We start from the raw sequence: 10439 nt of genomic DNA on the forward strand, positions 1-10439 counted from the left end.
GGAATGGTTTTCAATGTGCAAAAATTAAGGCATTATTTAACCGTGAATCCCTTTATGTCCTATGGACCATCAAGCCTTTATCTTATTAACAAGACTGTCATTCAAGGATGGCTTGTTCGTTGGATGCTTCTGCTACAGGAGTTCAATTTCAAGATTATTCATAAACTAGGTAAGACCCATGTGGGCTCTGATTGTTTGTCCAAGTTATTAGTACTTGAGTAAAATCAAGGAGCTACCATGGAATTACCAGATGCTTATTTGTTCACAATTGATTATTGTGAGAATGAATATGCGAGTTGGTCACTTGTCTCAAGGCACATCCCCTAAAACTATGTCTTGAGGTAAGCGTAGGCAATTAGCTCTTAAGGCTTGGAAATATATTTTGATTGGTGGACAGCTCTATCGACAGTGTACAAATGCAATTCTTTGCCGATGGGTGTTACCTCATGAATGGGTAGTGGTATTACAGGAGGCTCACTCAAGTCCACCATCAGGAGCGCTCTTTCAAGGTGAGTTAACTGCTCAAAAAGTCTTCCAAGCATGTTTATGGTGGGAGACATTGTCCAAAGATGCTCAAAAGGTGTACGTATTACGATGTGTGTCAACGTTGATACTGGATAGTTATTGGCTAACCAATCTATGCCTTTACAACCCACCAAGCCTTGGGATGCCTTTCAATGTTGGTGTTTAGATTTTGTTCATCCTTTTAAACCCACAAAGTTCACTCAAAAAAAGTATATACTCATGGCCACTGACTATGCTATGAAGTCAGTAGAAGCTGAGGAACTCTGAGATAACTCGACTTGAAGCACAGCTAAATTTGTCTATACAAATATTATAGGCCGGTATGGATGTCTTCTACAACTTGTCAGTGAGATCAAGGTGCACATTTTCTCAATGATGCGATGTAGTTACTTAAAAAGGAGTTCAAGATCTTGAACACAGTTTCCACTACTTATTATGCTCATGGTAATGGTGAAGCCGAGTCTCGAGCCAAGTCAACAAATGAGACTTTGAAGCTTATCCTCACAAAGACAATGCAGTCTGCTAAAGGTGAGTGGGACATCAAGCTACACTACTTTGTGGGCTTATAGAATTGCTTACAAGGTTACTACCAACCTTACATCTTTTCCTATGGCCTTTGGCCTAGAAGCCATTATACCTTTGGAATTTGTGGTTTCGAGTATGGTGATACAGTGCAGTAGAAAAGTCTGGCATGATCGGCATATTGTGCCTAAGCATTTAAAGAAGAGTATGCTTATATTACTTTATATTGTTAAGTTGGGACCTATCAAAACCAACTTTAAGTTTGGTTGGAATGGACCATATTGGTTGGTGGAAGTTTATGACAATGGAATAGTGCAACTTCTAGACTTGGAAGGTAATGTGTTTTTCGAGTTGTACAATGGAAGCAAAGTCAAGCCATACCAAGCTGCGAGTTCTTCACACATAGGAAACTCGAAAGTAAATCATGCGATTGGCAATGCCTTGGTGAATTTTTCACAAGCCAGTGTGCCAGCTAGTTGTTTAATATCCAAGTGCATGATATTTTTCCACATGGTATGATTAATGTTGAGGGATCATTAATGTTGAAACATCATGCTAAAGTAAGGGAGATCCATGGAACCACTAATTTGATAGGAGTTGCAATTACAAATTCTGAACTACTACAGTTGATTAGCAGATCCACTTATCAAAACCAATACCAATTGCAAATTCACTATACGCAATAGTTATTATCTTCATTGTCTCCAATAGCTACCTCTAAGCCCTTATGCGCTTTGGTTCTTACGCCTTTGTTCACCCCTTTTAGCTTCCTATCGTCATCAAGCCAATCTATTCCTCACCTATAGCTTTCCTCATAGCCTTGTTTCCCTGTATCTAGCCTAGTCATCTTCATCATGATGGTGGATCGTCAAACTCACTAGAAGAGGAAGCACAACTCTTGTGTATCTACTTTGCACCCCATCTAAGACTTCTTAGATGATGTCCTCATTGGCATTCTCACGTCAAATTGGATCCTAAAATTTGCTTAACTACCATGGAAGTCCATCTACAATGAGGAGCTAGCCAAAGAGATTTTTGATTCATAAGACGAAGATGACCATAGCCTTGTCATCAATGACACCCATGTCCGAATTATTTTTGAGCTCCTAGAAAAGGCATTCCGAATGAAGTAGTGGTCCGACCCTAGGAAGATGGCAAGTGCCAAACGATGTGATGCATTCTTTGAGACTAGTAGTTACTCATCTTCACAGGGCTATCTCATCAACAAATCGAAGGATGAAGGCTTCTTATATTAAAAATATATAACTATCCTCACCAGCATTACCTTCTTATATATAAGGTTGGTATTTTTTAATATTTTTCCTAGATTTTTTTAAAATTATTGGTATGTTTCTCACTCTCAATTTCTATGTTGTAGATGGTATCGAGGAGTGCTCAAGGTCTCGCTATCCTTTGCAATCTTATTGCAGATCCAAGGATACCACATTGTAGGACACGTTAATTGACCCTTTGGAGGTCACTTCAAATGAAGTGCTTGCATCGTAGATTTCTTCTTTGGACCCTTTACATGAGGAGGATATCCTAGATCTCGACATGGTCTAGAACTTTGATGTGCAAGCATATTTTTAGGGTAAGGGAAATGAAAAAACCAGAGTAGAGAGTAGTGGTGCCACACATGATGTGCACAAGAAAGTGCCAGGGAAAATTCACCTTCATAGAGAGCTGGGTACTTGGTATGGTAAGCAGATCAAGGTGGATCTATTACAGGAGGTGATGGACAAATTGTCTGTGAAAGAACATCCAACATGCCATTCATACCCTTGTGCAAGCCGGTTGCATAAATGAGGCCATTAGGATAGTTGCTGATCACCTTGGTGGATCTCTAGAGGAAAGGTTTAACTCACAAGGATGCATAGACAATCGAGGAGACTTTCTTGTGTCATGTGGGGTGTCTGGGTGAGCCAGAGTCCATATGGACCAATGAGGACCAACAATGCACCGCCCCCTTATGGAAAATGGTGAACTAGGAATTTGAGGATGAGCTTGATTCCAAACCAGAGTGGGTGCACTTGAAATGTTAAAAGTTCTTGTTTGGGATAGCAACCATAGTTAAAGGCCTAGCTAGGGAAAATCAACATAGGTACCTTCTTTTTCTTTCAAATGTATGTGACATTTCTTTTCTACCATGTGTTTTTCCTCCCCCGATGGATACTTATAATGTACTAGCTTGTGGTATATGAAACCTCCCCACATCGACACATTTAAGTGCAGTGCAAGTTCTTGAAGTTTGAGTGGTCACAGGAGGGACAGGTGCTATTCGCACTTGCCGAGATAAACATGTATCATTCCACTTGCATGTGATGATTGTGCTTTGGATTTTGATGTCTACTTCAATTAATCATCTCACCCATTGCATCTCCATGTGTAGGATTTTCTATTTGCATGTCCCACACACAATAACACATGACATATTCATGATGTAGAAATTTGGCATGGCAAGTAGAGATACATGGATGCACTACTTCACCAATGACAATAAAAGAGTAGCGGAGGCCATGCTTGTGAAAGATAGGAGTGAGTCCACTAAGACATGGTACAACTTGTCACTGGTTGTTCTTGCACAATTAGTTTTTAGGGTAAGTGCTTTAGATATATTTATCTTTGGAGATGCTTTGTAAAGGCCACATGCTCTTGAGAGAACTTGTCGATAGTTCTTGTGCAGAAGGAGTACCAACGCAAATATAAAGAGGAGATGGACAAAGTGGACACATCCTTGGCTCTAGAGGAGTGCAAGAAGATGAAATACTAAGCATTGGAGAAGGAAAAAGACAAGGTGAAGGATAAAGGGTATAACATGCAATCCATTGCCAACCCAATAAATGGGAAGGGATTCTTTAACATATTGTTCTCCATAAATTAGGAGTTGAAGGAAAGATTGTGATAGAGGACAAGCTCAATATGATAGGCTTAGCCAAGATATCTTCAAGAAGTATATTTTTATGAAGTCTTGTATTTGTAATTGTGTGCTATGTTGCAACCATTACATCATTTGTGAATAATGGTTATTTTAATGGTAGGAAGAAGGAGATCTTGCACATGCTTGCTTGCAATGCAACCATGCAGATGGATCTTGGCATGTTGTGTAGTCTAGGGTGACTCCACACATCGTGGGAATCTTGAGGGTATGCCATCAAAGACTACTCTCTTGAACAATTCCTTGTGAGAGCAGCACTTGTGCAAGCAAGTGCCTTGCAAGTGCCTACCAGATTGCGACAATGTGATCCCACAAGAGAGGGAGGGAGGAAGGAAGAGAAGGGGAGGGGAGGGAGTATGGAAGAGAGGGAGAGATGAAAGGGGATGAGTTGCAATCACAAGGCAATAGAAAATGGAAAAGCAAGAAGCATTAACTCAATAAGACAATGGGAGAATGAGAGAGCTTGTATTCCCAAAAGTTTGCAATACACAATGAAGACCAAAGTCAACATTTTGGTCTTATATATAGCCCTCCTTTTGAAGGGAGGGCCAACCCTATCTCTTGAGCCTCTCTCTTTCTCTTTACAAAAGCTCTTGGACCCATTGAATGCTAAGGAAGTTTTTACATATCTTCTCCAACTCTCTTCTACTAGCAATTCTCATACCAAGATGTGGATCATGTAAGAAAACAATACAACGTCTATGCTCAATAGATAACAGGATCTCGTATGCAAGAGAGAAAAGCAGATAGTATGGAGAATCAAAAATTTGATTACTGTAAAATTGATACAATAGATGGCACTGCCTCCCAGCCGTGTGCTCCTGTGTGAGAAGCTTCAATGGCATGCTGGAAACAGTAGAGGACAGAGGCTGGATGCTAAGGAATCTAGGTTGTTGTAGCTAGTGATGATGATGGGCTTCACATGCTTGCTCTTATATAGCGACCAGTCATAGTTAGTTAGACCCAATTGGGAGACCGTCGACCCAGTCGGCCCAAAACGGCCGATTGGAGGTCGGTCTCGAAATAGGCCACCGACCACACGTTAGAATTGTGGCAAAAAATAGAGCAACTAACCTACCGTCTCCATTCGCCATCCAGGATCATCTGGGGCTCCAAACTGGCCCTGCAACCTGAGAGTGGGTTGCCCTGGGAAATGCTCCATCTACCCTCAGCGCGGTTAGTCATGGGATGCCTTCCCCCACTTGCATGTAGCCTAGTTGGCAGTGTGCCAACTCTATTTGAAGCCGTCCAGCCATCAGGCCACACATGGCCCCCATCTGGTGTCCAAACCAGGACCTACCAGATAATCGAGCTACTCAAATGCCTTCTCCTCATATGGGGGGCTTACAAGTAGAGTTAGCTGGTTCCCGCGTAGTTACATGAGAGTGGAGCATTGATATCTAACACCCCCCCTCAATGTCCACTTGAAAGTGAACTTACTTTTTCGGCCCAATGCCAAGTCGATGAAGATGCCTCTCTAGCAAGTCTCTTCCAAGAGCCTTCATGAAGATGTCTGCAGCATTCTCTGTAGTCGAACAGTACACCAAGTCGACCTCTCCATCCATGATGAGCTCGCGTACAAAGTGATATTGAATCTCAATGTGTTTTGTGCGAGCCTGGAACACAGGGTTCTTTGCAATTGCCATGCAACTCTGATTGTCATATGATAACTGCATAGGACACTGCACCCATGCCCCCTAAAATCCCCCTCAACCACATTGCCTCACAAGAAGCAAAACATGCTAATTTGTACTCAGCCTCGGTAGAGGAAAGAGCAACTGTAGGTTGCTTCTTGCTGACCCATTACACAACTCCAGATCCAAGTGAGAAATAGTAACCTATCACTGATCTCTTGCTGTCCACATCTCCTACCCAATCCGAGTCACAGAATCCGATCAAGATGTTGCCCTTGGTATAGGTGCTGCCATAATCAAGTGTGCCTTTGATGTATTTCAACACCCGCATCCCTGCTCTCCAATGGTTCTCCTGGGGCTTATTGGAAAACCTGCTTAGTACACCAGTCGCAAAGCTGATGTCCGGCCGCGTGTTGCACAAGTAAATCAAACTACCCATAAGCCTTCTGTACTTCACTTCGTCCACCAATGGTGATGAATCCTTGTTTGAGAGCTTCACGTCAACCTCCATAGGGGTGCCAACTGTCTTGCACTCATCCATGCCAAATGCCTTCAGTATCTCTCTAGCAAACTTTAGCTGTGAGATGAAGATCTATTTCACAGTGTTTTGGCTTTAGCAGCACAGGAAAGTTGGCCCATGCTTCAGATGGATGTAAAATCTGCCTTTCCCAATCACATCATCTGATTGCATAGATTCTTCACCTTGGTGATGAATTTCTCTGTCGTTTCAGACTCAGATAGTTTCTCATTTGCGAGCTGAGTCTCCAGATTTTGAATCCGTGTATGATTCGTGGTCTCATACTGATTTTTCAAGACCTCCTCCACTGTGGTGACATGTTGAATTAACGACATGACAGAATCACTTACACTGCAGACAATAGAACACTACGCATCTACATTTCTTCTTGTCCAGGTGAGAATCTCATCCGTAGTTGGTACTATCTGTTGTCCTACATTAGCTAGATTCGATCTCGTAACCGGCTTCACATCCACCCCAGTAGCAGTATCCCAAAGCTCATATGCGCTTAGGATGGTCTTTATCTTGAACTTCCAGAGTGGATAGTTAGTGCCGTCCAATTTTTCGCTTCGCCGAACGGTGGGATTCGCAGTCTTGCAGGCTAGGCCATCTCTCACAATCTGCTCGCAAACAGAAACACACTACCAAATCTTCTTGCTAGAGCCCAGGCTCTAATACCATGTAAGAAAACAATACAATGTCTGTGCTCAACAGATAATAGGATCTCATATGCAAGAGAGAAAAGCAGATAGTATGGAGAATAAAAAATTTGATTATTGTAAAACTAATACAATAGATGGCGCTGCCTCCGAGCCGGCGCTCCTATGTGAGAAGCTTCGATGGCATGCTAGAAACAGTAGAGGACAAAGGCTAGATGCTAAGGAATCAGGGTTGTTGTAGCTAATGATGATGATGGGCTTCACGGGCTTGCTCTTATATAGCCACCAATCGTAGTCGGTTAGACCCAATTAAGAGACTGACCCAGTCAGCCCAAAATGGCCGACTGGAGGTTGGTCCTGAAATAGGGCACCGACCACATGTTAGAACATGGCACAAAATAGAGCAACTTACCTATGGTAGCCATTCGCATCCAGGATCATCTTGGGCTCCAAACAGGCCCCGTAACTCGAGAGTGGGTTGCCCTGAGAAATGCTCCACCTACCCTGAGTGCGGTCAGTCATGGGATGCCTTCTTGCACTGGCATGTAGCCTAGTTGGTAGTGTGCCAACTCTATCTAATCCATCTAGCCATCAAGCCACACATGGCCCCCATCTGGTGTCCAAACCAAGACCTACCGGATAACTGAGCTACTCAAATGCCTTCTCCTCATATGGTGGGCTTACAAGTAGAGTTAACTGGTTCCCGCGTAGTTACACGAGAGTGGAGCATTGATATCTAACAGACCATGGGGTTAATGTGCCCCCCTTCTTATTGTGCTGATCTACCCATGGATTGTGTGGGGATTAAAGGTCACTATGCCTTTACCCCGGTTATGTACTGTGGGGGTTAAAGGTCACTATGCCTTTACCTCAGTTATGTACAATACTCAAACACATATAAATGAATGAAAAAGAAGATTAGGGTGGTTCTACACCCACCAAAACTTGTGTGGCTCTCTGTTTCTCTCTCTCCCTCTTCCATTCTTGCTTCCGTTGAGAGCACTCTCAACTGGTATCAGAGCCTGGGTGATCTAGCTGAGCGTGCGTGAATGCTTAAAGCTCAAGAGCTCTATGGGAGGAAGGAGTAGCTCTGTGGGAAGCTTTATGGGTGACTTTACTTGCATCCGAGTGTGTAGAGACTTGGAGGAACCTTTGGAAAAGTCACTTTGGTTTTGCGAAGTGGTTTTGAGAGCCTGTTAAGTGTTTTCAAAGAAAAAGTCGTTTTTTGAGCTTTTCCCTATTCTGTTCGATGACAGAGACTCCGTATTGACTTGTAGAGGCAACTATTGCTTGCTTTTGGTGTCCACTTCACTTCAGGAGCTTGGAAACACCTTCATTCTTTAATTTGGGATCATTTCATTGGAATTCTGACTCATTGTATCAGTTTCTGCATTTTTCTGCCCGGGTGTTGGAACTCAAGTTTGGAGCAACCATTTGCAGATCTGTCAGTTTCGGTGGACTCAGGAGGTCTTAAAATTCCATGTTGCTCATCATTCACACTCCGGTGGAGTTTACAAATAGCTTTGTTTCCAAAAACGTTTTTTAGTCTGTGTGTTGGACCCAGTGATTGAGACCACGGTTTCCAAAACCGTCTGTCCCATTGCATTTCGGATGCCCAAAAACCCCTACTTGTCAGTTCTTACACGATTTGGTGGAGGATTTTTAGAGTTATAGATTCTGTGTATTCAATTTCGTCTCTCTGTTATGCATTTTTCATTCTAAGGTTTTGAAACCTTACGTTTATGCCACATGGCAGTGGATAAGTGTTGACTCCCATTTCTCACTCATCGGTTGGGATTTTGGAGTTCTGGTAGAGGAGAGATATTTGTAGATTTTCTTGCTGAGTCTGATTATGCAATGGCGCCCATGTTTTGAGGCATCTCAGGTTCTATTTTCAGTAGCGATCATTATCGTGGGACTATGATTTCTTGAGCATACCTTATGCAGATCACTCTGGTTGCAGTTTGAGCAGTGTGTGCTCATTTGTGGTGTGCATTGGGTTGTAGTGGATGATTTATAGGCCATTTGGATGCATTGCAATCCTTATTAGATGTGCTGATAGGCCCAAATTGCCTTGTGGGATGCTATTAGTGCTATGCTCTCTTGGATGAGATATTATTAATGCATATGCTAGTGGATGGTGTTTATGCTTGAGTCATTTGGCACTTATTGGCATTTTGGATTGCCATTACAGTCAGCATTTTCTTTTGGGCCAGATTTGCTCATATGGATGCATAGTATATGCACACGAGTTAGATGCTTTGAGACATGAGTTTTGGTGATATTTTCACTCTATTGTGGCATACACATTTGGATGCACCTGGTATTTGGTGTGATTCTCTCTTGTAGGCACTAGCATTTGGGATTTTTGCTTCATTTGCATCATGGCATACTCTTCAATGTCTGAAAATGAGTTTTTTAGCATTAAAAACTTTGATGGGACAAACTTTTCTTTGTGGAAAGAACAAATAAGGGATGTGCTTGTTCAAAAGAAGTAGATTAAACCCTTGGCAGGGATTGAAGCTAAGCCTGCAAATATGTCTGAGGATGATTGGAATGAGTTGGATGCATTAGCAAAATCTACTATTAGACTTCATCTTGCAGAGTCAGTTTATTTCACAGTAGTAAATGAGCAGACTACGGAAGATTTGTGGAAGAAACTGTGTGCCGCTTATGAAAAGGAAACTGCCTCTAATAAAGTTTACCTCATGAAGAGGTTGTTTAAGCTGCAAATGAAGAAAGGGGTCTCCATTGCTTCTCACTTGAATGAATTCAATATTATTTTCAGCCAGCTTCAGGCTCAGAAGATGAATTTTGATGTGGAGACTAAGGCAATATTTCTCATATGTTCATTGCCATCCTCATGGGATACCTTTCGTATAGCTGTCAGTAACTTTGCACCTGGTGGAGTGCTAAAATTTAATGATGTTGTGGGTAGCTTATTGGCCAAGGAGATTAGACGGAAGTCTATGGACGGCAATAAGCAAGATGCAGCCTTAAATGTGCAAAGGGGCAGATCACAGTTCAGGGGGAAGTCCCAAGAAAGAGGGAAGTCTCGTAGCAAATCCAAGGCACAGAACATTGAGTGTTACCATTGTGGCAAGAAGGGCCATATGAAAAAGGATTGCTACAAGCTGAAAAGAGAGCAAAAGGATAAGAAAAAGAATGCAAATTGGGGTCAAATCAAAAGGAAGAGAGTCCAAGGGAGGACAAAGGAAAAGTGAAGATCGAGGAGATCAATGCATTCACACAGGATAGTGACAATGATGTTCTCTTCATGTCTAGTTTATCTGCAGAGTTGCTTATCACTTCAAATGATGCATATTCCCAGGATTGGATTTTGGATTTTGGTGCTTCATTCCATGTTACTCCCCATAGGGAATGGTTCTCCACTTATGATAGTGGAAAGACAGGTTGTGTGCATCTTGGAAACGACTATGCATGTGACATAGTGGGAGTAGGTGACATAAAATTTTCTTTTGCAAATGGGTCTGTATTTATTTTAAAACATGTGAGACATGTGCCTAAGTTGACCAAGAGTATTATTTCAGTGGGTCAGCTAGATGATGCTGGTTTTCACTCCACTTTTGGCTTTCAAAGTTGGAAAATTCAAAAGGGCTCTATGCTTTTGGCCAGGGGTGCCAAGT

Source organism: Dipteris shenzhenensis, chromosome 13, assembly GCF_047967505.1.
Source record: "Dipteris shenzhenensis isolate YYH24624 ecotype China chromosome 13, Dip_SZ_1.0, whole genome shotgun sequence".
In the NCBI taxonomy this organism is placed as follows: domain Eukaryota; kingdom Viridiplantae; phylum Streptophyta; class Polypodiopsida; order Gleicheniales; family Dipteridaceae; genus Dipteris; species Dipteris shenzhenensis.